Below are 27384 nucleotides of genomic sequence, written 5' to 3'. Positions count from 1 at the left end.
AATGCCTACATTAGCCTCACTAGTTCGAACTAGGGGGCTGGTGTAGACATACCCAGGCAGACTCCGGCTTCACTCCCCCTCCCAGGGCCGGGCAGTGATTTTGGTCCTCAGAAGGGAATTGCAGCACAGGGAAGTTTGAGAACTCCTGCTCTCTCTCAGTGAGGGGCTGCAAGTGCGCCATGTTCCCGCTCTTGCCACCCAGCAGGTTAGGAGAACATATTTTAAAGACACTCTTGGGAACTCATTCAAGCTCTCTGTTTACATAGCAGATTGGTTGCTTCTTGTTTGAAGTCAGGGTTTAAGCTGCTCTTCCTAATTACAGAAAGGCTCTGAAACCTGAGAGACGTCTACTGCTGGGAGTAAGTGCACACGTGCTTACTCACACATTCACACACCAATGGTTGCATAAATGGGGGCAAAATGCTCTAGCCAACCCCCAGAGATTGCTTTAAACAGACCCCTGTAGTACAACAAGACACAGGCACTTATTTTCCTTTTATACTCTCTTTTACCAGGTAGGTTGTTTTTGTGGCTGTTTTTTGTTCCTTCTACTTCATCGCCATCACTTAAGACCATTTGTCCCATGTGGTCTATTCCAGTGGATGTGGGGTGCCAGAAAGTGACCGAGTCCTAATGAACTTCAGTGCCCAGACAAAGGAAAACCCGGATATTTCCACATACGTGCACATGTGCTTGCACACACACACACACACACACTCACACACACACACACCTCTATTTACTGTTTTACCAAAAGGTGGAGATAGGCCTGAGCCACAAAGTTTGGATCCAGATTTAAATCCAGACGCCTAAATTTTACATGGCCCATCTGTATCAGAGAGAAAGGACTTTGTGGGTAAGGCAAAGCACTGGGATTTAGCAGCTATGGTAATTGGAATACTACTACTTATTTTCTCCCAACATTTGTCTGCCTTGTCTACTTACATTGTAACATCCTCATGGCAGAGGCCTTACTACTCTTACTAGGTTTGGGTATAGCACCTACGACAATGAAGTCCTGATTTTAGCTGGGGCCTCTACACACTAAGGGTTGTCAGGTGTCCGGTTTTGAACTGGACAGTCCAATATTTGAGATTTCTGTTCAGGAAACAAATTGAGAAAATATAAATGTCTGGTATTTTCTAAATAAGATGTAATGTAGATTGTGATGTAATGTTGAGTGTGTCCCGTATTTTTGTTGAAACCAGCTGGCAACCCTAACACACTACTGCAATGCAAGCAATACTATCAGCAGTGTAAAATGGACATTATCTGGGGCTTACCTTCCTATACAGTACCTAATATGTGCACAGCTGTGGTCATTGATGGGGGAGAAGGAGGGCTGGGAAGCCCATGGGACCTTCCCAAGCACCATGTAAAACACTTAGGCTGTGTCTACACTGGGCCACTTATTCCGGAAAATCAGCCGCTTTTCCGAAATAAGCTGCGAGCTGTCTACACTGGCCCTTGAATTTCCGGAAAAGCAACGATGCTCTACTGTACAAAATCAGCCGCTATTCCGGAAAAACTATTCTGCTCCCGCTCGGGCATAAGTCCTTATTCCGGAACACTGTTCCGGAAAAGGGCCAGTGTAGACAGCTCAGTAGTCTTTTCCGGAAAAAAGCCCCAATCGCGAAAATGGCGATCGTGGCTCTTTTCCAGAAAAGCGCGTCTACATTGGCCACAGATGCTTTTCCGGAAAAAGGGCTTTTCCGGAAAAGCAGCCTGCCGATGTAGATGCTCCTTTTCCGGAAAAACTGAAAACGGAATAGTATTCCGTTTTAAGCATTTCCGGAAATTCATGCCAGTCTAAGACTTTAAAGTGCTACATAGTTTTTCCTTTTGTTTTAATACTAACAAGATGGTTTAAAAGGTGATGAGCTTTCATGGCCCAGGAAAGCTCATCATCTATTAAACCATCTTGTTAGTCTTTAAAGTGTGACATGGTTTTTCCTTTTGTTTTATCAAGATCAGACTAACACAGCTACCTCTCTACTACTTAGTGATAGAGTTGCAGCCGTGTTAGTCTGGTCTAGCTAAAACAAAAGACAGGACTATGTAGCACTTTAAAGACTAACAAGATGGTTTATTAGGTGATGAGCTTTCGTGGGCCAGACCCACTTCCTCAGATCAATTTGTGGAAGAAAATTGGCATGACCATATGTACCAAAGTGATACAAAAGTGATATATGGTCGTGCCAATTTTCTTTCACAAATTGATCTGAGGAAGTGGGTCTGGCCCACGAAAGCTCATCACCTAATAAACGATCTTGTTAGTCTTCAAAGTGCTACATAGTTCTGTCTTTTGTATTAAAGCAGCCCCAAACAATAACTAACTTGGTTCCCACTTCCGGCGTGGTAGCCAAAGCAGGAAATGTTAGCCTTGCATTAAGAAAGAGCTGGGAATGCTTCCAATGGGATAAAGTGCACTTTATGTGACCAGGGGTGCCATTTATGGGGGGCCTAAAGGGGGCACTAGCCTCCCTCCCAAGTTTAACCCCTGGATTTCATGCTTGAGGTCTGCTTAAAGCTGCATGCCTGAACTCCAGAGGCAGCTCTTAACTGCAACAGTTTGGGCTGTTGCAGCTTTGCCTTTGGGGCAGGGAGTTTATTGTAAAAAGAAGGAGGGGCAGGGTGATTAAGAATAACAAAAGGCTGGTTATTCAGGTAACTGAAGGCTCGTTAGATCATCATGAAAACAGTGCTAGGTACTTCACCTAGAAGATAGGGGGAAATGTAGGAATGACTGCTGTGCTGCAGGGATCTGGTTTGGATCCCTGCTGTTAAACTTCTCGTAAACTTACTGAGAAAGGGGTGAATAGGGAGGAACCCAAAACTGCCTGCAAAAAAGAGTTACAAAGAGATCTCACAACAGTGGGTGACAGGGCAGGTATAAGTGCAAAGTACTGCACCTGGGACAATATAATCCTAACTATAGATACATAAATGATGGGGTCTAAAATAGCTGTTACCACTTGAGAGAGAGATCTTGGAATCCTTGTGGACAGTTTCTTGAAAACATCTGCTCAAGGGTCTAAAAACTAAAAAGCTAACAGGATACTGGGAATCACTAGGAAAGGGATAGATAAGACAAAATACCATATTGCCTCTATATAAAATTACTGTATGTCCACATCTTGAATACTGTGTGCAGATCCGGTCACCCCCTATAAAAAAAAAAGATGTATTGGATTTGGAAAAGGTACAGAAAGGGCAACAGAAAAGATTAGGGGGTGAGGAACAGCTTCCATAGGAGGAGAGATTAACAAGCCTGGGACTTTTCAGCTTGGAAAAGAAATGATTAAAGGGCGAGGGGATATGTTAGAGGTCTAGAAAATCATGAATGGTGTGGAAAAATAGAAGAAGGAAACATTATTCATTCCTTCACTAACACAACACAAGAACCTGAGCCAATTACATTTATAGGCAGCAGATTTAAAACAAACAAAATAAATAATTTTTTTCCACAGTCAACTTTTGGAACTCTTTGCTGGAAGATGGTGGAAAGGCTCAAACTATACCAGGGTTCCAACAAGAACAAAATATGTTCAAGGAGGTTAGGTCCATCAATGGCTACTAGCCAGATCAGTGTCTCTAGCTTCTGTTTGCCAGAAGTGGGGAATGGGCGATGGGATGGATCGTGATGATCACCTCTTCTGTTTATTCCTTCAGAAGCACCTGGCATTGGCCACTGTTGAAAGTCAGGATATAGAGCTATAAGGACCTTTGATCTGACCCAGTCTGACCACTCTGATGTTCTTATATAGAGCTGAAATGTGTCTGTCCCCTTGCTAGAACCCACTAGACCCCATTTTCCTTCCAGAGCTGAGAAATCGCCCAGGAGTCCTGACAGGGTCTCTCTTTCCCCAGAGTTAGTAACATAGTAAGAATAGACATTAACATTTTAAGGCTACCTAGTGTTCCTTAAGAACTTACTATCCTTAAGAACTTACTATCTTACCCATTACAAAGATAGCTTCCCCAATTATCACCTCTAATACCATTAGCTCACAGACATTTACCTCCCCCCCCCCCCCCGCATCCCCCTTCTGTTCTGAAATTTGATGTCCTTTTCATATGTGTTCATTTTTTTAAATTGTATCCTTTGGTATATATGGTTGTGACAATTTTCTTCCACTATTTGATCTGAGGAAGTGGGTCTGGCCCACGAAAGCTCATCACCTAATAAACCATCTTGTTAGTCTTTAAAGTGCTACATAGTCCTGTATAGTGTTCCTTAAGTGACTTGCCCCAAGATGTCAGAATATGCTAGTGAGTGAGTCTAATATTTATTTAATTGTCTTTCTTTTACATAGGAATTAGATACAGTGCTCCTGTGAACTAATTGCTAAGCTGTCTGCCCCCCACCCCAAAAAAGCAGAGGTTTCCAGTGCCTTGGTAGCCCTTAGATAGAGACGGTGCATGTGGGGGAGGGCAGACAGAACAGGTTCCCTCCCTACCCATTTGGTGCATGGCTAGTATACACTGCTGATGCCCCTGTCCTCAGTCAGCTCCCATGCTCTCACTCTCTTCGCCCTCCCTCCCATCATGGCATGCACAGGCCAGCCCCAGAGCAACATCTGAAATGGCGCCCCTGTATGTGACAGTAGGGCCAGCTCTCCATTAAAACCAACCAAACAAAAGAAAAAGCGTATCCATTTGTCCCAGCCAGTTTTCCTGCTCTGTGCTGAGAGGTTAGCATCTTTGCGATCAGTGTAGGAGCCTCAAACAACAGCTGTGTTTGTTCTACAGTTTAACAGCAGAATCATTATAAAGGATTGTCTTCCTGTGAACTAAAAGACGGAGTGTCTCCTATCCTCATGTCTTCCAGTTTGTTCTCAGAGTAGATACAGCCTAGCATTGATAGCAATGAAGTATCGCTGTTCAAATCACATTGATCTCTGTAGACTCCATAGCAGTTATAATGAATTGAGGAGAGAGAGCCATTTATCCCATAAAAACTGAATTCTTTCCAGTATTATCCACCATTCAAATAGATGCATGTTGTCGCAAGAACCACAGGTCCAATGATGTATACCCAAGGGGGGAAGGACAGAACCAGATGGACCATTTTAGTAAATTAAAGATATTTATTTATGACAGTGATAAATTTATAGTATTTATTCTAAGATTTTTAATAGACGGTGTTAATAATGAATTTACAGTATTTATTACATTTATTCTACGATTTCTAGTTAAACGTGTCAGAAATATAAGGATGGGAATGGCAAGGGGAATAGTCTCTATTCTAAAAATATCCAGCTACACTAATTCATAACAATAATAACTACAAACTCTATGTACTACCAAAAACAACTACAACACTAAGCTTATACAACAAAGAAAATCAAATCATACATACCAACTTACACAGCACACGGAACATTTCAAAGATATTGGTTCGGTTGCGAAGGCCTTGGTTACACCCGAGAGTCAGGGGAGGTGGCTGGTCAGTTGATCAGGCCGGCAGCGCTTTGGAGTATACGGGAAGGCACATGCACGGTGGTACGTGTGTTGCGAAGACCTCCTCGAGCAAACTGTGCGATGGGTATTTATCCCCAAATCTGCACATCATTTTCCCGTGCTTGCATATTACCATATATGGCCCAATGGTCACCAAGTGGGGGGTCTGTGTCCCAGGGGTTGGGCCAAACTGTGCAGTTCTCACGCCAAGGTGACAGGTGGGAGAGTCTGAGGCTATTTTCCCCTTTTCACACCTTCCCTTTTTCTAAAGGCAATGGTATGCAGGAAGGGTGCAGCCGGTTTCTCCCAAGGAGTACTGCAGCCCACTATAGCAAGAGTGGCCTGGCCAAACTTTTTACTGGGGAGGGGGGGCAGTTTTTTCTCTAACACACATTAGTAGTGGGCAAGCTGCAACCAGCGAGTCACACACAGCGCGTCAGGGTAAGCTGCTGGTGGGCCGCAGACAGGCTGCTTACCTTGTGTCCGCCCGTGCAGCTGCCTACAGCCTGCTGTTCACCGTTCCTGGCCAATGGAGGCCATGGGAAGCAGCACAAGCTGCAGGAGTTTGCTGGCCACCACTTCCCGCAGCAATCATTGGCTGGGAACATCTTTTGCTAGCCTAAGGGCTGCCATCTCTCCATGGTACGGTGGGACAAACCAAGTGATTCTCACAGCATCATGGCCTCACATAACAGCATCCCAACGTGGACACCGCCAACACATTTAGAAGACTGTTCAAATGTCCAACCCCACCCTGACACGTACATGGCTCTCACCTCTGGGTTTCTGAGCAGTTTATAATTTCTAATGAGTTTGATCTTCAACGTCTTTGCAAGGCAGGGTAGCATTATCTCCACTTAATTATTTAAGGGTAATTAAATGACCTACCCAAGGTCATGTAGCAAGACTGTCACTGATGGATGGAACCCAAGTCTCCCACCAGTGACTTATCCACTGATCGTCCTTCCAACCTAGCCATATTAAAGCTGCCATTATTGCTACCAAGGCAGATATGCACATGGGGTAGATTTCCCAGTGAAATCCGATGCAGGTGCTGCCCTGGGTGAAAAAGGCCATAAAAATGTAAAACTCTTATGAAGAGTGAATCAAAGGTTGATGCTGTGGTGAGATTTAGACTCAACTTTATGTCCTGTATTTCTGGCCTTAATACCATGTCCACATGGTATTAAGGCCAGAAATACAGGACATAAAGTTGAGTCTAAAACGAGGCTGTTCTAAACCTGATACAGGACATAAAGTTGAGTCTAAAACGAGGCTGTTCTAAACCTGTGATGCCAACTTCTGACAGCAGTAGCATGAGGAATTAATAAGGATCATATCCAATGTACCTCTGCTTCTCTCTCCAAATACACCCTTTGCTTAGAAAAACAAACATATAAACCCTCTCCTCTTCACCAGAGGAGTGTCAAGTCTTGAAGCTCTTACTCAATTAATTCTTCAGCTGAAGTCAACGCAAGTTTTGCCTAAGACTGAGTAAGAATGTCAGGATTTGGCCCTGTGTTATGCCAGAAGCAGGAATTAGCTGAGGCTATGTCTAGACTGCAGGCTTCTTTTGGAAAAAGCTTTTCTGGAAGAGAGTGCCGACACTGCCAAAGTGCGTAGAAAAAGCCATCTGCTTTTTCGACAGACCTACCCAAGGTCACGTAGCAAGACTGGCTGATGGATGGAACCCAAGTCCCCTACCAATGACTAATCCACTGATCGTCCTTCCAACCTAGCTAAATTGAAGCTTCCATTATTGCTACCAAGGCTACTGAATGGACACTATCTTGCATTTAAGCTGTGATTGCTATGGGCGGAGTAGCCACCAGGGCACTTGTGCTTTTTCCTCTTTCTTTGAAAGAACTCCCTCTTCCCCATACACACACGCCTTTTTCCATGAATATTATACACACAGCAGTGGGTCACGAGACAAGGCTGCAGTGATGTATTTTTATTCCCTTTGTTATCGCAGAAAGAGAAAGGAGAATAGCGAATAAGAGAGGCAAGAAATAATGTGGCTCCCCATGCAGGAGAAAGGCTAATTTATACCGTGAGTGTGACATTGGCAAGATTCCACTGATGTTTAAAGCAAATATCACAAAGTATGTTTTATGTATGGGGGGGAAAGTGAAGTTAAACTCATCAGCACTCCCCAAACTCTGTTTGTCCACTTGGGAGGTTTGCTCATAGATAATCTCCACTGGGCCATATGTGATGTGGAGAATTCCTCTGTGGTATGTAGAACAAGACTTGCTGTGCTGATAGCAGGGTGCCAGCTAACTTCTTCTAACACCATTTGAAATTCCATCATGATGTGACTCTGCCCCCTGCTTGGGTGAAAACATTCATTCTCTTGCTAAGAGCTTCCCTTTCCCCCCTCTTCTCTCCCATTTTCCCTTTCTTCTGGCAATCTCCAGACACTCTCTCTGTAAAACAGCAGCCAGAAGCAACAGCTGGATTCGAAGTAAGCATGAGCTCCGCTTTTACCGTACCTCACCGAAAATGGTTTCTTCTATTCAAGTCCATGTCAAAAAGTCTGAGCTCTCTCTCTCAATTAGAATAGCATCTGCACCCTGTCCTGACACTAGGGATGGTACAAAGTGGTTAATTAAGTAACTGTGTAGCCATTCAAAAAACTTCACAGTTCTGCACTGTGGGCTCTGCAGCATAAAACTTATATTGCAGATCCTGCCGTGCAGACGGCTCCCCAGGAGCAGGGCTGGCAGCCAGTGCACACTGGGACCTAACTTTTCTACTGCACTGGGCGATAGCTGGCTCCCTGGGAATGGAGCCAACTCCCAGCATGCACCGGCTCCCACCTGCCGCCCTGTTCTTAGGGAGCCCCGCACTGCTGCTTCTCAGACAAAGGCATCAACTGGGGTGGCAGCGAGCTCCCTGGGAGCTGGTGTGTGCCAGGAGCTGGCTTTTAAGCTGGCTCCCGATGCACAGCAGCTCCTGCCTACAGCCCCACTACTGGCTCCCAGCCCTACTCCCAGAGAGTCAGCTGTTGCCCCACGCTGCGGGCTCTCATAAAGAACCTGCAGCACGGGGTGGCAGCTGGCTCCCCAGGAGCGGGGCCGGGAGCCAGCGTGTAACCGTGATGATAACACCATTGAACGGTTACACTATTACATGCCCACCTGACACTGGCCTGTTTTAAGTCAGACTGTAAGCTCCTCCAGTAGGGTCTTACAGAAAGAGCAATCTGAAATTACACTAGCTAGGAGAATAGAGGGAATTCTTATTAAACATCTTAGCCAAGACTACTGCAAAAAGAAACTGAAAAACGAGGTCCAGCCAGCTGTTAGAAAAATGCAAGCATGTCACCGAACAAAATTACTTCCTTCCGTGCAGAATCCCCTTGCATGAAAGGTAAGGCAATTTACTGTGAGTGATGAAATGGACTGCTAGGGTATGTCTACACTACCACCCTAGTTCGAACTAGGGTGGTTAATGTAGTCATATGAACTTGCAAATGAAGCCCGGGATTTGAATTTCCGGGCTTCATTTGCATGTTGCCGGGCGCTGCCATTTTTAAATGTCTGCTAGTGCGGACTCCGTGCCCACAGCTGTAGTCTCAGTCCAAGCTCCCTGTAGACAAGCATGCACATTAGACATCACAACAGGTAATGACTGGAAATCATATTGGCAGTCTCAGCAGATCCCAAGGACTGAGTGGAGCGACTATAGAGTTTCCCCTTTACAGGTTAAGGGGCCTTGGTGGGACAGTGTAGCTGGCACTGTCGCTATATCCGTTGGTGCCTGTTCTCTAGAAGACTTGGGTTTCCAGAGTCATATTTCAAGGGCATGGAATTCACACACATGCATGCACACAAAGGAGTTGAGCTGCCATGGCTGGCTTAGGGCTATATCAGACAAGACTATCCTCAGGTTAGACATTGATGCTTCCCGCTCAGGGCTGAAGAATAGAGAACTTAAGAAAAGAATAAAATGAATCAGGAAATGAATGCTCTAGGGCATGTCTAGACTGGGAAATTATTTCAAAATAACTAAATGCGAAATAATAACTCTCAAAATAGCTATTTCGAAATAAGCTTATTCCCTGAGGAAAGCAGGAGCACAGACTGCGAAATAACTAGCCCACTATTTCAAAAAAACGGGCTTGGGAGTGTGGATGCATCACTTGTTATTTCGAAATAACTCCCAAGTGTAGACCAGGCCTAGTGTCCTTGAAACAGAGTTTTTGTCTGTCTGTCTGTCTGTTTGCTTTCCCAGTCTGTTATTCATTTACAGGAATCACAACACAGCAGCTTTCATGGACTACTCAATGCAGGAACCATCTTGGGCTACGTGTACACTGCACAGTTATTTCGGAATAAGCTACTCCGGAATAGTTATTCCAAAATAGCTTATTTCGAAATAGCACAACTACACTGCAGGGAAGCCTCAAAATTAGTCCAAGGTAGGCTTCCCTAATGTGGACATGCTACTTCGAATTAGAGCCCCAGGAAGAATAACTTAGAATGGCCCTGGTGAGGGGCTATTTCGAAATAGCAGCAGTGGAGCATTTACACAGGTCTTATTTCAAAATAGCTCTTTTGGAATAGGCATTATTCTTCATAGAGTGAGGTTTACAGAAGTCGGAATAAGCCGTCCGTTAATTCAAAATTATTTCAAAATAACGGAATTGCTGTGTACACACTCACATAGTTATTTTGGAATAACGCCCGTGTGATGGGGTGAACAAGCCCCACACTAAAGGGCTGAGAGTAGCCCAGGCCCAGCTGGCTGAAAGAGCCCCGCTCTTACAGCCCTGCTGGGCATGCTCCAAGCAGGGCCAGTATATAAAGCAGGCAGCGGCCCAGCAGAGGGGAGAGCAACTAGAGGTCAGGAGGAGCCAGGCCGCAAATCCAGTGTTCCTGCAGCATCTCGGACCCGACTGAAGGTGGGCGTGGGACCCCGGGAGTGAAGCCGACCCCAACCCCGCGGAGTAACGGGCACACCTACCCTGCCAACCTAGCCCCGGTAAGGACCGCCGCCCAGATGGACAGACTAAAGGGGGGGTGCCAGGGTGGTAGGAAGCGGCCCAGGGCAGAGATTTCCTAATCCCGCTTGGTGCGTAGTGGCTGGATTCCCCACCAAGCCGGCAGGACCTAGAGTCCCTGCCCACAGGGCCCTGGGCCGGGACCTGGTGGAGAGGGAGGGTCCGGGTCCCCCTACCACTCCTTGCAGCACCTGGGGAGTCACTCGGGCCAGGAGAGGCTTTTTCACCAGAACTAGGCCGTGGGTACTGTATATGCCTTGAGAGAGGGGCCGATACTTTTGGGATTTTGGGTACCGTATATGCCTGGAGAGAAGGGCCTGAACCAAGACACGGGCCAGTAAAAGGGGGCCGCAACCCCCATCAGGGGCGTACCCCCTGACAGGCCGTTATTACAAAATAAGTTTGCTATGTAGACACACCCTTGCTCAAAACCCTTCCTTATTACTAAGGACAAAGCCTGCCAAACAGACACAGGCCAGGATCATCAGCCCCTCACACCTAGGGAAGAAGGGAACCGTCCATGGAGGGCTGATTCACAGAGCATTTCAGAAGAGCACTTAAGGGAGCACTCCTAATTTTCCATAAACTTTCAGTGCACAAAGAGTTAATATTCACCAAGCCTGCAAAGCTGAAGTGTAAAGAGGGGCACAACCAGACTGGGGAAGTCAGAAAGATTGCTAAGGATTCTGGGAGCCCTCCAAGCTATCCTTTGAAGGTCCCCAGGGAGGAGATTGAGAGCTCTGGCAATCACTCAATCAATCAAGATGTGTACCAGTTTCTGTAGTCAATAGTACAAAGCCAAGAGTTTTACAGGCAACGCATTCTGTTGCTGCTGAAACTAAGCAACCCTTGTAAAAGTAAAAGTCTGGGAGCCTAGTGCTCTCTGAAGAGAGTTATCTGGGAGAGAAGAGATGGGGGAGAGGGCATTTTCTCCTGCTGTGTTCACTTAAAAAGTCCAGGGCACCTGATAAGTTAGTCCTGAATGACTGGATTTAATGACTCAGTAGTTCCCTCTCCTCTGACTTTGCAATCAGACTGCCTATGCAGAAGTGCTCTCTCACCTACATGTTGGTTGATTTCATCTGCTTAGTTTTGTAATGACCTGTCTTTCTGTCTACTGCAATAACAGAGGTAAAGATGTTCCTGCAACCAAGTACAGAACTTCTTCAAAATAGATAGTGTTATATGTATTTTGGAGGAATTAAGATTAGACTCTTATCCGGGGGGCTAGAGGGCCCACAGGATACTCAACTATTGTTTGTCAAGGTCCAAATTTCTTAGTAGCAGTGGCCGGGAGACCCTGGGACCGTTTGAATCCTGAGATCTCTTCCAACTCTATGATGCTATGACACACAAGGCTGTTAAATATTAAAATGATATTTTTAGGAGTTTTGCAAAACTGCACCCCATCGCACCAATAAAAGCTAGCAGGCTTTGGCAGTGGTTGTGATATTGGCCCCTTGTTTTGCATATAGTACTCTAAACGGTCACAGCTGGTCTAATGGGTAAACTAGACCAAAGAAATAAGTGAGGTCCCTGCCCCAAAGAAATTATACTCCAAAAGAATCCTCTGGATATATACAGGACACTAAGGCTATGTCTACACTGCAGTTCTTTTTTGGAAAAAGGAACACAAATTGCGAACCGCAATTTGCATACCTTTTTCCAATTATTTTTTTGAAAGAGGCTTTTCCAACATTTGGCCTGTCTACACGGGGCCAAATGTGGAAAAACCTCCTCTTTCAGAGGAGGAATACAGGGCTTCCGAAAGAACGCACCTGCTTTTTTGGAAACTGATCCGAAAAAGTGGACGTGTTCCCTGGATAGACATAGCCTAAGGTATACTGCAATCTCATGCAGAACTTAGATAGCTGTGCATACCTGGAACTCTTCACAGAGCAGGTGGGTTTCAAAGGGTACCAATGCAGGACATGGAAGGAGGGCTGGTGAGGATACGGCTTACAGGTATATCTCAGGAGGAGTTACAAGACAGGATGGGGTGGGATAAAGAGCATATGAAATGTATAGTTAAGTTTAAATCTGAGATGGGCCTAAAACCAACATAAATTTTTGGGACTTTGGAGATTCAGAGCTGAACTGTGCAGATCTGCTACAAATGTGTTTTATGCAAATCAGTCTCCTTCCTTTCTAATCAGCAAGAAATGCATTTGGTTAAATTTTAGTTTAATGTATTTGCAGTCCCCCTTTAAATTACAACAGTAATTACAGCATTTTCGTAATGAAGTAATTTTTGGACTGAAAAGCATTGTTACTTTTGCACGAGTAGGAAAAATGTATATATTCTATTATCTGCTCTCACACACATCCATAGCCACCTCCTCCACCTTTTATGAATGAGACTTTCTGCATCTTTAAAATTAGAGGCGAGTTCTCATCACCAACGAGGAGAACAGGAATTAACTCTGTAACATACAACCTTGGGTCTCATTGTGCCAAACATGTTTTGTGCCAAACATGACTCTGCCTCTTCAGCATGTTGGTTGCTCAGCATACTTGGCATAAACAATCAGCACTGGCAGGGTTTCACAGCAGGGCAGCTTGTTACTGCTCATCAAATACCAGCAGCTTCCACTGTGAGCAGCAGAAATTGGGAGAAATGTCTCTCATCACCTCTGTGTGTGTGTTTGTATCAGCATTTTTCTGAGATGCAGTTAGGTTCTACTACAAAAGCGTCTCTCCACCTTTGAATAGATGATCGTAACATTTCACCTCCCCCCCTGCCCAAAGAAAGTCTCTCTCTGGAGATTAAAACATAAAGAATGTCACCCACCACATTTTTGGAGAGCATATAAGTAATAAACCTGTCATCTGTTTGGCAGCAAATAGCATGGCAATTAATGCAGAAAATCCTCTCTGAAATACATGGCTCATAAATAATGAAAAATTGCAGGACCTTCCCAGAATAAAAATATAAAAAGCAGAAGATGTGAAGAACCAAAGATTTGCCAATGCCTGACACCGCCACCCTGTACATCACCTTCCATGGGGATGTAGTACAGCTCCCACAGCCGCAACGTGGCGTATGACAGAAGTATCCCCTAACAAATATCCTTGCTGATATGCCAAAGAGGGATTTTTTTTCTCACCTCAAAACCAGGGATCATCTCAAACCTGTTCAAGTAAGCAGGAAGCACCATGTCTAAAGTACAGACACAGAGCATGCTTACAGCACAGATACAGAATGGTGTGTGGATGGAATGTTAACCTTGTTCTGGAACGGGTTCAAGGTAGCAGCTCAACCACAAACTGCATGTGTAATAACCAGGTTCCCTGACTCAGTTCTCAGTATTGCCAACCCCAGCTGTTCAGAAAACATGAGTCAGACTCCCCAAAACTCATGAGACTGACTTAAAAAAATAAAATCACCAGATTATGGAAATATCGTCTATTTGATGTTCTTTTCATTTGCATTCTGCTTTTTAAGCCTTTAGGGTGCACTAGGGTCCCGTTTTGAAGCTTTCTCCATGTAGCCACGAGAGCCAGAAACTTACTTTTTCTTTAGAATGAAAGCTGAAGTCATCCCATATCGACTTGACCCCAGGATCTGTGGCTGTAAGAAAAACAATAAGGCTGTGTCTAGACTGGCCACTTTTTCCGGAAAAGCAGTTGCTTTTCCGGAAAAAGTGGCCAGCTGTCTACACTGGCCGCTTGAATTTCCGCAAAAGCACTGATGATCTCATGTAAGATTGTCCATGCTTTTGCGGAAATACTATGCTGCTCCCATTCAGGCAAAAGTCTTTTTCCGAAAAACTTTTGCGCAAAACGGCCAGTGTAGACAGCAGAGGTTTGTTTTCCGCAAAAAAGCCCTGATTGCAAAAATGGCGATCGGGGCTTTTTTGCGGAAAAGTGCGTCTAGATTGGCCACGGACGCTTTTCCGCAAAAAGTGCTTTTGCGGAAAAGCGTCCTGCCAATCTAGAAGCGCTTTTCCGAAAATGCTTTTAATGGAAAACTTTTCCATTAAAAGCATTTCCGGAAAATCATGCCAGTGTAGACATGAGAGTCATGACAAAAAACCATGAAAACTGGCGACACCGAGTTTTACATACGGCAACTGACTCAGCCTGCCCAGCTATGGACGCGGGAAACTTGGGTAGGTTGAAGGGAGAGGAAATAGAAGTTTAAAAGAGGATTCAGCCATTGGATGCTGTGGGAGGAGAGGACGTGCCCTGACCACACTCACTGTCCTTGAAGTAAGACTGAACAAATGCACACTGCCCAGGATAGCCATTGCCAGAGAGAAAGAAACCTTTGATTTTTCCAGGGGAAATGCATTACCGCCAAATTCCCAATAGCAGTTTTTAGGTGTGAAACCCTAATTGTTGAGATTGTCATTTGCTCTGTTACACAATCAAAATACTGGGTCCCAATTTTATTTTTCAGAGGCAAACCAACCTCTCTGGCTGGCCAGCCAACCCAGCAGAGCATAACAGCAGTTAGCTAATTAGTTCCTACTGCCAGTGGAGGTGCTAACCCAGCTCAGCCAAAGGGTTTTCTGTTTCTCTCATAGTCTACAATGGGTGCTAATTTGTTTCTATTTACTTTTTGCTTCTGCTCAGGGATTTTTTTTGTACTGTCCTGCACTCAGCTATAACCTAGAAGCTAAGTTCAGCCTCTGCATAGCCAATAAAAATGGACATTTTCCCACATCCTAAGGTTAGCCTAACATGAAACAAAAACTTCCAGCTTTATTATCGTTTTTTCTCTTACTATCTTCCTGGGTTCTATGCTGTTTTCCGAATCATGCTGTCTCTGAACATGAACATATCTGAATGCCTGACCCCTGAATCCGAATCTCAACATAATTGTCAGAAGCCGAGCATGTCCTTGGTATCTAACAGGCCCCAAGACCATCAGGAGAGAGGCTTCTGAATATGCAATTAAAAGTTGCCTGGAAAAGGGATTAGATATTTTATTAAAAGCTCTGTGATTCCCTATGCTCATAGTTTTTAGCTTTCCTGATAAAGAAAACAAGCAATAATAAATTTGATTTCGAGGCAGGTTCCAAAAGTCAGAAAACAGGCAGCATTTCTGAACCTAGCAGGAGTGTATGATTGGACTTGGAAAGAGATGCACTCATGCTTCTTTGTACCTTTGAGACAGCAAGACTTGCAAATCCAGGGACAGCAAACCTTAGAACGCTTTTGGGAATTGAGTTACATACAGACAGGGACTTGAGTTTCAGCAGAGCTGGAGAAAAAGCCGTGAAGTGCAGCAAAATATGTTTATCAATGCTTATTACTTCTCGTTGAGGGCACGTCTACACAGCAGGACAAAATGCTAAATAAGCTACGCAACTTGAGCTACGCTAATTGCATAGCTTAAGTCAAAATAGCTTATTTAGGCTTTTGGCGTGTTCTACACAGCAATTATTTCGAAATAGAGCAATCTTCCCCCAACTTCCCTTACTCCTTGTAGAATGAGGCTTACAAGAGTCGGAGTAAGACACTGTTATTTCAAATTTATTTCAAAATAATGGGCTTGCTGTGTAGACGCGCACTACATTATTTCAGAATAACTGACGTTATTCCAAAATAACGCTGTGTAGACATAGCCTGAGTGTATATTTGCTGAACGTAAAATGAGAAAGTAAAGATTCAACAGTGACCATCTATACTTCCTGGTCTGATAGTGGGGTAATATAGTCTTTGCCCAAGTTGCAAATATGGCTATCTTGCAACTTGGGCAGTTGTCTGCATTTAAGCAAGCTGAAGACAAATCAGAGGTAAAACTTACTGGGCCATATTCTCCATTCTCTCTGCACAACTGTGCTGCAGCAACAGGCCTGTAAAGTGCTGGGCAGCCAGGAATTCTCTTTTTGTCACTCCAGAGGAAGGAGGCAAGACTGGAACGTCTCCTGGTCCAGCCATTTCTGCCTGTCAGAATGATCTCTTGGGGCCATAAACAGCTAGGCGCAAATTAGAGCAACCACAAGGCTGTTCAAACTAGGGATGAAAGAGTGTAGCCATTTAAATGGGTAATTGGTTACCCAAACGGTTACCCACGGCTCCCAGGGAGCTGGGCAGCAGGCAGAAGCCAATGCTTGCGGGGAGCCAACTTAAAAGCCAACACACAGGGCAGCAGATGGGAGCCAGCTTAAAAGACATGCTGATACAAAGGCAACAGTGTGGGGCGGCAGCCGGTGCACGTGGGGAACTGGCTTTAAACTTGGCTCCCTGTGTGCTCTGGCTCTCAGGGAGCTGGCTGCCATCCCGCACTGCAGGTGCATGTAACCGCTGAAATTTTCAGCAGTTACACAGTTAGTCAACGACCCACATTTTAAGATCTCTAGTTCTAATTTACATGAGGGGCAGCTCCCAGAACACAGGAGCTTCAAAAATAGAGTGAAGCCATCCTTACCCTGCTGTCCTTTCCCCCGCCAGGACCTGCAACATGTACAGCTCAGTTAGACATGTGAGTTAGGCCCTTACACTCACACCAAGGGGCTATAAAATGCTGCTGGAGCAGAATGGAAGTGACTACAGAGAATGCACAGTAATGGAGAATCAGGCTTGTTATCTTCTAACTATAGACTAGTTTATCAGCTGAACCCTGTATCTTGGGTTACTATTGTGTCTGTTTTGCCTTACTTATGTAAACACGTTTCATGTTACCGCTCTACAATTCTTAGGAAGGGGTTATCATGGTGGCATGTCATGACATAAGCCATTGTAATGCTCATACAAGATTATTTTTGTACTGTAGGGAAGTTGACACTGTTGTGACTGTCCATACAGGACATGTTAATCTCTGGCAAAAAGTATGGCTTAAATCTGAAAAACCTGAATCCACATCAGCAAGATCATGTGAGATAACACTACCACCAAGACCTCTCCCACCAGCACTAGGATAGATGAGAAGCACTTAGATACAATGGGGATGGTCTCTGTAGAAATTCCTATGACAGACAGACAGGAAACTACTCTATATCCACAATAGGAAGGGAGAGTTTTCCCCTCTTCTCACCTACTATCCTTCCCCTTTTAATGCCTGTTCCTGTTTCCTGGCTCATCCTTTTGACATCAGGACAATTGCAGCTATTCATACCTAGCCCTCTGGCCACCTGCCAGTGGACCATTCTCATTCACATGGGGCTAAAGATCAGGCACAATGCAGGCCAATCGGAGGTATTTTTAAAAGGACGCCACTGACAACAAGTCTCTTTTGCCCCCCCCCCCCCCCACCCATCCCCAGTGTATTCAGGGCAGATGCGAGCCCTCTTGATGTGAATTCCAGGGAGGACTGTGGGTTAGAAGTTTCAAAGCTGAAAAGATGCCTGAGCGTGTCTAAGTTTGATGACTCAAAGACCAAGTGATGTGAAATTGTTTGCTATTTAATAAAGAAGAATTCTACCTTATGGACAAAGAAACAGGCCTAGTAAAACTGGATTTGAAGGCAGCAGTCATGGCAATCTTGTTTAAAATAAAAAAGCTAGTTTGCGTCATTCCTCTTAGTAACAAAGGAGTGCATAATTACACAGTGTGAACCAAATCCACTGAAATCAATGACAGCTTTTCTATTGACTTCAGTGAGAACTACATCTTGTCTATGGAGAACAAGCCATAATCTGGGACCACCTTTACACTGTCATTTTCTGACAGCATTTTTTAATTTTTCTTATATATTTACAGAACAAAGGAATTTAGGCCATTGCCAAAATTGTGATAGAAATATGGCAATTGATCTGAAGCAAATCAAAACATAAAACTAATATCCACAAAAACTAACTGAAGTTAATACTTAGGTCTGGTCTACACTAGGGAGTTATTTCGAAATGACAAGCAGAGTATCCACACTACCATGCCTGTTATTTCAAAATAAGGGGCTGGTTATTTTGAAATAACTCCGCTTTTCCTTGGGGAATACGCTTATTTCGAAATAGTTACTTTGGGAGTTATTATTTCTAAATAAGTTATTTTGAAATAGCTTCCTAGCTGTCAAGTATCAGAGGGGTAGCCGTGTTAGTCTGAATCTGCAAAAGCGACGAGGAGTCCTGTGGCACCTTATAGACTAACTGAAGTGTAGGAGCATAAGCTTTCGTGGGCAAAGACCCACTTCGTCAGATGCATGTAGTGGAAATTTCCAGAGGCAGGAATAAATATGCAGGCCAGGATCAGGCTGGAGATGATGAGGTGGATCCAATCAAGGAGGATGAGGCCCACTTCTAGCAGCTGATCTGGAGGTGTGAATTCCAAGAGAGCAGAAGCTGCTTTTGTAGTTAGCAAGCCATTCACAGTCTTTGTTTAATCCAGAGTTGATTGTGTCAAACTTAAAGATGAACTGTAGCAAAAAAACTTCAGGACCAGACTTCAAAGAGAAACTGCTGAGCTACAGTTCATCTTTAAGTTTGACACAATCAACTCTGGATTAAACAAAGACTGTGAATGGCTTGCTAACTACAAAAGCAGCTTCTGCTCTCTTGGAATTCACACCACCAGATCAGCTGCTAGAAGTGGGCCTCATCCTCCTTGATTGGATCCACCTCATCATCTCCAGCCTGATCCTGGCTTGCATATTTATTCCTGCTTCTGGAAATTTCCACTACATGCATCTGACGAAGTGGGTCTTTGCCCACGAAAGCTTATGCTCCTACACTTCAGTTAGTCTATAAGGTGCCACAGGACTCCTCGTCGCTCTTCCTAGCTGGTTTCTGCAAACATGTGAAGAAACCTTTTATTTTCCTCTGTTTTGCTGCCTGCACCATGCTTCAGTCACAGACGCTGCATTAACCCATCAGACACTGAGTCATATTGCACATTTGACAGCCCAGTCTAATCTAGTGACAAAATAATTTTACCTTGCATGTGAGCTAAGGATTTGATTCTTAGTACCCTTTCGTCTTTTGATCTTCTCTCCTCTCTGCCTTTCTTGGAGCCTGGGGACACCAATGTCCAAAAATGCTACAGACTGGTGGCTGGAGCTTACAGGAAGTGTCTAACCTCTTGAGTGCTATTCCCCTGATAGGGTACGTCTAGACTGGCGTGTTTTTCCGGGATACCTCTGGTATCCCAGAAAAACTCCGCCGTGTCCAGAGAACGCGTTTGCTCTTTGGCTTTTTTTTGTGGAACAGCAAACATGCTCTTTCAGGGAACTCTATATACCTCCTTTACGAGGAATAAGGGCTCCTCCTCCGAGAGGAGGTTTTTCCACCATTTGGCCCCGTCTAGATCAAAAAAGCCTCTTCCGGAAAAACTATTGGAAAAAGCTAGGCAAATTGCAGAGCACAATTTGCGTAGCTTTTTCCGACAAAGGACTGTAGTCTAGACCTAGCCATAGTGCTGAGACTCCTGCCTGCTGAGCTCATAGAGTGGACGCACCAATTTTCTAACAATCTCCTCTGGGAACAGGTAAGAGTAAAGGCCCTTTCCTCTCCCCACCCAATACACTCAGCCAAGAGCTGTCACAATTGGGACAACAGTGCTTTCTAGTCAAAAGACAGACTAGCCCTGTTTTACAGGTAGGCACTGGGATTCCAATTACTCATACTGTAGTGACACTCAAAAGTATCGAACAAGATTGGGGCCCCGTCACACCAAGAGCGGGACAAAACACAGGAAGACACAATCCCTGACTGTCACATAAAAGTCATATGTGGGTCCTGCAGTTTAGCAGGCCCAGGATGGAAGTTTCCATCTCTTCTGTACCCAGCTTAGCATAGTGTGGGATGCTGCAAGCACATCAGCAGCTGGGCTTTATTAGCTCTAACCCAGGCCTTGAGCTGGGAAACTACTAAGCGGTAAACAAGTTTGACCTCCATCTCAGCCCATAAGAGTGATAAGAATGGCGTTGAGCCAGGTACATGCATACCCAGTAAACAACTGCTGTATAAGATCACTGGGAGTCCTGCCCCTCTGTGAGTCTCAACAGGGACCTAGACCTCGAAGGGTATCCTGAATCCCCCTTGCTGGAGCCACATCCACTGTGGCTGGGTGTGAAGAAAGCAGAACGGGACCCCCCGCAGACCAAACAGGCGTCAGCATTTCTAAGTGCCTGTTACTCTTATATGCAGGACTCGACAAATAATGCAATCTACTCGCCCGGGGTGAGTAGATTGCAACCCGGAAGAGCCGGGTTTGGGCAATCTGCGCATGCGCAGATCGCCGGACAGTGCAGCTGGCAAGCAGAGCTCGCCGCGGTTCAGCGAGCCCTGCTTATATGCATTGCTTTGCCTATGCTGATCGTTGTATTACTTTGCAGTAGCTGTGTAGCCATCTGGCAGTAATAGTAGTGATGTAGTGAGATTAATAAAAGCAACTATCTATCCCTAATCGACTCTGTCTTGAAGCGAATCCACAACTCTATTGGGCCTTGCCCCCGGTACTTGACACTGTCCTAGTGCATTTACAGTCTAAGCAAGATGCAAGAGAGAGCAAAACAAATCACAGGAGGGCAAGGGCAATAAGGGCAGCAGTGATAAGAATGCTAGAATGATAAGAAGATAGTTTTGTGTGCAACTAGATGGGTTTCAAATTAAAATATTTTATCAGCCATTTCTGAGTGCCGCTTAGCCCGGTTGCCTGATATCCTGTGGGCATCACAGCAGCAGTGGATCTTGAAGGACCTGAGGTAAGGATAGTAGCTTTCTGCACAAAAATACAACTCAGAATGACGTATTAATGCCAGTCTTACTACACAACAGAAGAATAAGTGGAATCCTATCCACAACACGCCGGATTTCCGCTGATTGGCAAATTGCAATCTCTTGGCCTCTCAAAATGACACATGTGACTGCTGGTTTTTCCAATCCATTCCCCTTTAGGTTTTTTAAATAATCTGTCAAAAATATGTTGCATTTAAAAATAAATGCCAATAAAAGGCACTGTGAGGAGCAGTGTTGGTGATTCAGTAGATGGCACTTCCCCTTGTGCATCAATAGCAGAGCAATGCCAGCAGGGGCAGCTCTGTGACACTATGATGCAAATGAACTTTGAAAAGGGGCATTTACAGTGGCATTTACAGTGGCAAGATATTATCCTATAATGCCAGAAGAAGTGCTAGCCACAAAGTCCTTGCCTAATTTCTGGGTGGGTAGCTACATTCTGCCTCTCTGAAATTCCCCTGAAATCTAAAATGGCTGCCTAGTTCTTCCTCAGTACCTCCCTAAATTATTGTGTATAGTAACTGTGCACTGGAAAACAACTGTTGCTGTCCCATCCCTGAAGCTGGCTGGATTTCAATGGCAGTAATTCCATGCACACAGAATTGTAACCACTTTTTTTTTTTTGAAAGCTCGACACAAACAGCTCTAAATAAATGTAAAAATTTACTCATAGACTTTAAGGTCAGAAGGGACCATTTTGATCATCTAGTCTGACCCCCTGCACAGTGCAGGCCACAGAATCTCACCCACCCACTCCTGGAATAATCCTCTCACCTATCTCTCAGATATTGAAATCCTTGAAACGATGGTTCAAAGACCGCAAGATGCAGAGAATCCTCCAGATGTGATCTGTACCCCATGCTACAGAGGAAGACGAAAAACCTCCAGGGTCTGCCAATCTACCCTGGAGGAAAATTCCTTCCTGACCCCAAATATGGCAATCAGCTGAACCCTGAGCATGTGGACAAGACATAATCTGGAACAGATACATAAATCTGTGTTACATGTGGAGCTATTTTAAACACATACAGGTTGTACTTCCCTGAATTAGGACTCTCTAGTCTGGCAACAGCTGTGCTCTGACGGGACCACAGATGTTCCTGGGCCAGAGAGCCCAGGGGCAGGGAAGTCTGGTGGTGCGCCTGGCAGCTCAGCAGAGGGACCGGCAACATGGCCGGGAGACCTGCAGCAGAAGAAGTCAATGGCATGGCCAGGAGCCTTGCTGCATGGTTGGAAGCCCCACATTGCAGCTGGGAGCCTCGCAGGTCCAGCGGTGGCGGGGCCAGTAAAGGCTGGGGATTTCTGGCCCCACGGAGCCCCAGCTGGGCTGGCGGCATTGGGACTGGAGGTGGCCCAAGGAGTCCTGGCCAGGCCAGCAGCAGGAGGGCTGGAGCATGAGCTTGAGCCCAGCAGCAGCAGCTGGAGTCTGGCAACAGCAGGGCCAGGACTGGAGCCAGAGTCTAAGCCTGGTGGCAGTGGGATCAGGGACTGGGCCAAAAGGAGCTGGCAGCAGGGAGGGGCAGCAGGGAACCTCCTCTGGTCCAGCAAATTCCCTCATTCGGAACCGGTCATGTCCTGAGAGCACCAGATCAGGGGAGTCCAGCTTGTATTTTATAAACGGAATTGTGTAGAAAACGTCAGTAAATAAAACAAACATTTAAATACATGTGTTTATATTGTAAACCACACTAGGAAACTAGAGAGAGAATAACAATGCAAGAGAAAAATTGCTGTATTTAGAATTCATTTCATTCTTATCAGGGATCTATCGATAAAATGGAAGCCCTACTTCCATAGCACATGGATTTTAATGTATGCAGCAATGGCAGGCTCCATTCTAATGGTATGATTCATAATTCACAGTCGAAACATCCAGAAGGGTAGACCATATGCTCTGAAAGATGACAATCAATGCTCTGTATGGATGTACTCTCAGGGAGAAGGAGATCCTTTCAAGGCGTGGCTGATTTGCATAGACAGCTATAGCAACAGAGGAGTTTCGTTTGGATACCTTCCGCCTTCAATATATCCAGGTGGAATATTTTCCAACTAAAGGCAAAGGTCAAATGGGACAGTGAAAGACAAGCGGCGTGCATACTGTACCCAGACTATCAATGGCACACATTGTTCTGCAACAAATCAGGAACTAGGAGTGTGGCACGGACACAGCTTGCTCCTTTCTAGACACAAACTGCTCAGAGGTCTTCTCCTGGTCAAGCAGCTCATATAACGTAGATCGTTGTACAGCTCTGTATTTGTAGGCAGACAAAGCATAGCTCACTCAGCCAAAGGGGGAGGGGGAACAGAGAGTGTTTTCCCTGCCCCAAGAGAGCTCACCTGCTTTTGACTCTCAGAAACCAATTTCTTCCCGCTGATCACTTCCTTCCCACATCTTTTCTGCTTTCCAGGCTAGAAGGCTAATAAGCCTTTGGGGCTCACCTTAGCCCATCCCAGTCTATCAATTAGGCACTGCTCTGCCCCAGGCCCGGCCTTAGGGCAAGGCAGTTGTCTTGGACCCCGCGCCTTCAGGGCCCCGCTGCTTGCTCCTTGCCCTGGCTGGGAGCTGCCCGGGGCAGCCAACCACAGCGTGCTGCCTCGGGCCCCGCAAACTCTTTAGCCAGGCCTGCTCTGCCCCTCCGGTGTACTCCAGAGCAATTGAACTGGTGATCCAGGGCAGGCCCTCTCAGATGTGCAGAAAGGCCTGAGTCACTTCCAGCTTTTGAGGCCTCTAGCCATAATAAAAATAACACATGAAAACAAAACACAATAAGGCACCAAAAAAAGGGTAAGACATCATTTGAATATTTATGTAACCAATGCCTTTCTAGCCCTTTGCTGTGCAAGAAAAATGACCACGTGTCTACATTTGAGGGCCCCTTTGAGCTTGAGGCCCAGGACAAATGGCCCTCCTGCCCTCACTCCTCCCCGATTGGCCCAGATCCAGGGATCTGGTACAGTGTGTCACAAGGAGATGTTCAGCTCCTGCAACAAGTGGGAGAATGCTACACAGAGAAGGAGATGTCACTCGGTTGGGTATTACATAGAGAAAAGGACAACGGGACAGAGAAAAAAAATCAGAAAAAGAAGTAAGGATTTGGGGTAGGGTTGCCAGGTGTCCAGTATTTTCTGGGTTTTTTTTCCCCTGCTAGGAGGCAAAAATACCAGACACCTGGCAACCCTACAGACACACTCAGCAAACAGGCCCAGCCCCCAGCTCCCCACCCCACCGGGCCCTTCCGGAGGGGCTTGTCTTGTGGCTGGAACAGAAAAACAAGATGGCCACCGGCAAAAAAGCCTCATCTTAAAGGGGCCATGCTGATTTTTTATTTTTCTATTTTTTTTTTCTAACTACTGTCAGGGTCTCTCTTTTTTTTTTTTTTTGGTTTCCCCTTTTTTTTCCTCAACAGAATTTTTTTTCCCAGTGTCTTTTTTTGGGGGGGGGGGGGGGGGGCGTGTTTGGTATTTTTGGTTAAACCATCTGGAAACCCTAATTTGGGGCCACCTCAACATTGTGGTAAGGTGACAGAACAGGCAGTGGAGGTAAAGGTTTAAACTTGGACCTTCAGCAGCAGCAGCTAGATGACCGAACCCTCCCCAGAACATAGCCAGGCCCTACTGGCTCAACTCAAACCCAAAGCTAATATGCAGCTCTCAGGGAAGTTAAGAGGACAAACACTTATTGTATGAATTCTGAATATCAGTCCTTGGCAGCTTACCTTCCAGTGTCTCTTCTGCCCACTTGTCAAAAGTGTTTGTGAAGCTATCTTGAATAACAGAGCACAGGGTAGGCTAGCAGGGTTGAGTGACATTATTAGTCAGCATAAACTAAAGGTTTGACTCCAGAAGGATTGCAGAGTACATCCTCCTTGGAGTCGTGAACAGATTGGCTATGCATCCCTCATTGTCCCTAATAAACCATATCCAGTGGAGATGTCTGCATTTTTTAATGAATTAAGCCCTAGGTTGTGCTTTTAGGCTTTCCATCTGGTGAATCACTTCCTGCTGAGTGCTAATACCGTGTTTTGTTATTCGAGCAATTTCCTGTATGGTTAATCATTGCTCTAATTCTATCACCACCCTAGGACTTAGATCTGTTAGTTGCACAAACTATACCCAGCAGCAGTGGTGAATGGAAAGGTAGGATATTATCTGATCTCCTCTTCCAAGTCTGCAATAATTGCTCTGACACCATCTCACATTTCAAACCTTGTTAGGGTTGCCAGATGGTCTCTCAAAAAATACCGAACACACAGGCTAAAAATTTGTAGAGCAAAAAAAAAACCACCCACACCAAACCCACATCCTGTGTGGCTACTACCAAGAGCCACCAAGCTGGGAACAAAGCGGGAGGCAGCAAAGCCTGCTCTGCAAAACAGCCACCTGCAGGGCAGGGGAAGGGGAGGCGACCATGGGTCCCCCATAACCAGGTCTTTGGGCGTCCCAGTGGGAAGAATCAGAAATTTCACCCCAGTTTTGGTTGAGAGCCCATGGAAGGCGCCTAAACGCAACTACAAAGCACCTGTGGGCTTCTCTCCTGACCATGGCGCCACAATGCGCTTGACCAGTGCTCAGGAGCAGGGCCAGGGCTTCTCCTCCTCCCCAAGGCGTCTCTCCTCCTCAGATGCAACCAGCTGAGGGCTCCCAGCGCCGATTGCGCCCAGCCACTCCCCCTACCCCTGCCCGGCTTCTGCACACAACCAGAGGCTCCCAGCACTGGTCGCGGCTCTGCCTCCCAGCCTAGGACTCCCTCTGGTAGCACACAAAAGCCTGGCGGGGGTGGGGGGAATGGTTGGGACTCCCAGCCACTCCCCCCGCTTGGCTTTTGCATGCTACCACAGGCTCCCGGAGCCGATCGCAGCTCCGCCATCTAGCCACTCCCCCTGCCCCTCCCAGGCTTTCATCCGGCACCCAGCCAGAAAAACAGAAAATACCGGACATTGCACATGTATTTTCTGAATTTTTTTTTACCGGACAGAGGGTGCAAAAACTGGACTGTCTGGAAGAGAACCGGACACCTGGCAACACTAAACCCTGTAGGTTACCAGCAGCCTGCAGAATGAAGCCATCACCAAACTGGGGCAGATTTGAATCAACAACCTTGCAAGTCTCCATATTCCCTTAACAAAACAATCTCTTTGCCATCCACCCTCTCACACACATTTTATTTTTTTAAGCAGCAATTCACATTTGTCCAGCCAGCACCAAGTATTAACCTTCTCAACATGGTCAAGTGGATATGGCACCAGCATGGGAGCTGGGAGACCTGGAGTCTAATTTTTGGTTCTGGCTGGGTGGCCTTGAGCAAGTCCCATAACTGTTCCATACCTCAGTTTCCCCAACTGTTAAATAAGGATAATCATGTTGTGCAATGTCCATTGGGATAAAATGTAAGTATTATTCTTGTAGATTGCACTCTCTTCGGGTGCTTGGAAATCACCTACTGCTCTACAAGAGCTATCACAGTCTAAAGCAATGGGTTTCAGACTACAGGTCGTGACCCAGGACTGGGTCGTGGAATGTCAGGCTGTAGAGGGGTTCTATTTGAAAACATGGGATGGTGGGCGGGCGAAGCCCGCCCACCTTCTAAAAGCCCCTCCCCAGCCTTATGGGAGGGACACTGGACCCATGTCCAACTAATTCCTTGGGACAAATAATGAATAAAGGATCAAGGAGTGCGGGTTAGAGGTTCAAAATAAGGGAGCCGGATGGGGACACCGAGCAGAGAACCCCGGCCAGCGCCCACTGCTCCTCAAAGCTGTCGATGGAGCCAGTGGACGCCGCCCAGAGGAACTCTGCCCGGATTCGTGACACAAGGGAGGAGCGGAAATAGGCCCCACAGTCGCAGAGAACCCCCTCGTCTAGCATCCTCCTCCTGGTACTGTAGATGGTGCTCTTAGCTAGAGCCAGGAGGAGGTTGACGAGGAGGTCTCGCGACTTTGTGGTGCCACGGATAGGGTGTGCGTAAATGAATAGGTGGGGGGAAAAGTGCAGCCAGAACCTCAATAAGAGGTTCTGGAGGAGCCGGAATAGGGGCTGCAACCTGGCGCATTCGAGGTAGGCGTGCGCCAGGTTCTCCCTCACGCCGCAGAAGGGGCAGGTGTCTGGGATGGGGGTAAACCGCGCCAAGTACACGCCCGTGCTCACGGCTCCGTGAAGGAGCCGCCAACTGATGTCCCCGATGGGCCGCGGAATAAGATCGGAGTAGACGCTGGCCCACCGGGGTTCCCCACCCTCTACGGGTCTTAGATAGTCCCGCCATTTGGTATCAGGGCGGGACACGAGGGTGGGGAAATG

This window comes from Pelodiscus sinensis, chromosome 7 (assembly GCF_052426305.1).
Source record: "Pelodiscus sinensis isolate ZL-2025 chromosome 7, ASM5242630v1, whole genome shotgun sequence".
Classification (NCBI taxonomy): Eukaryota; Metazoa; Chordata; order Testudines; family Trionychidae; genus Pelodiscus; species Pelodiscus sinensis.
The sequence above is the reverse complement of the archived record's forward strand: the minus strand, read 5'-3'. Positions refer to the sequence as shown.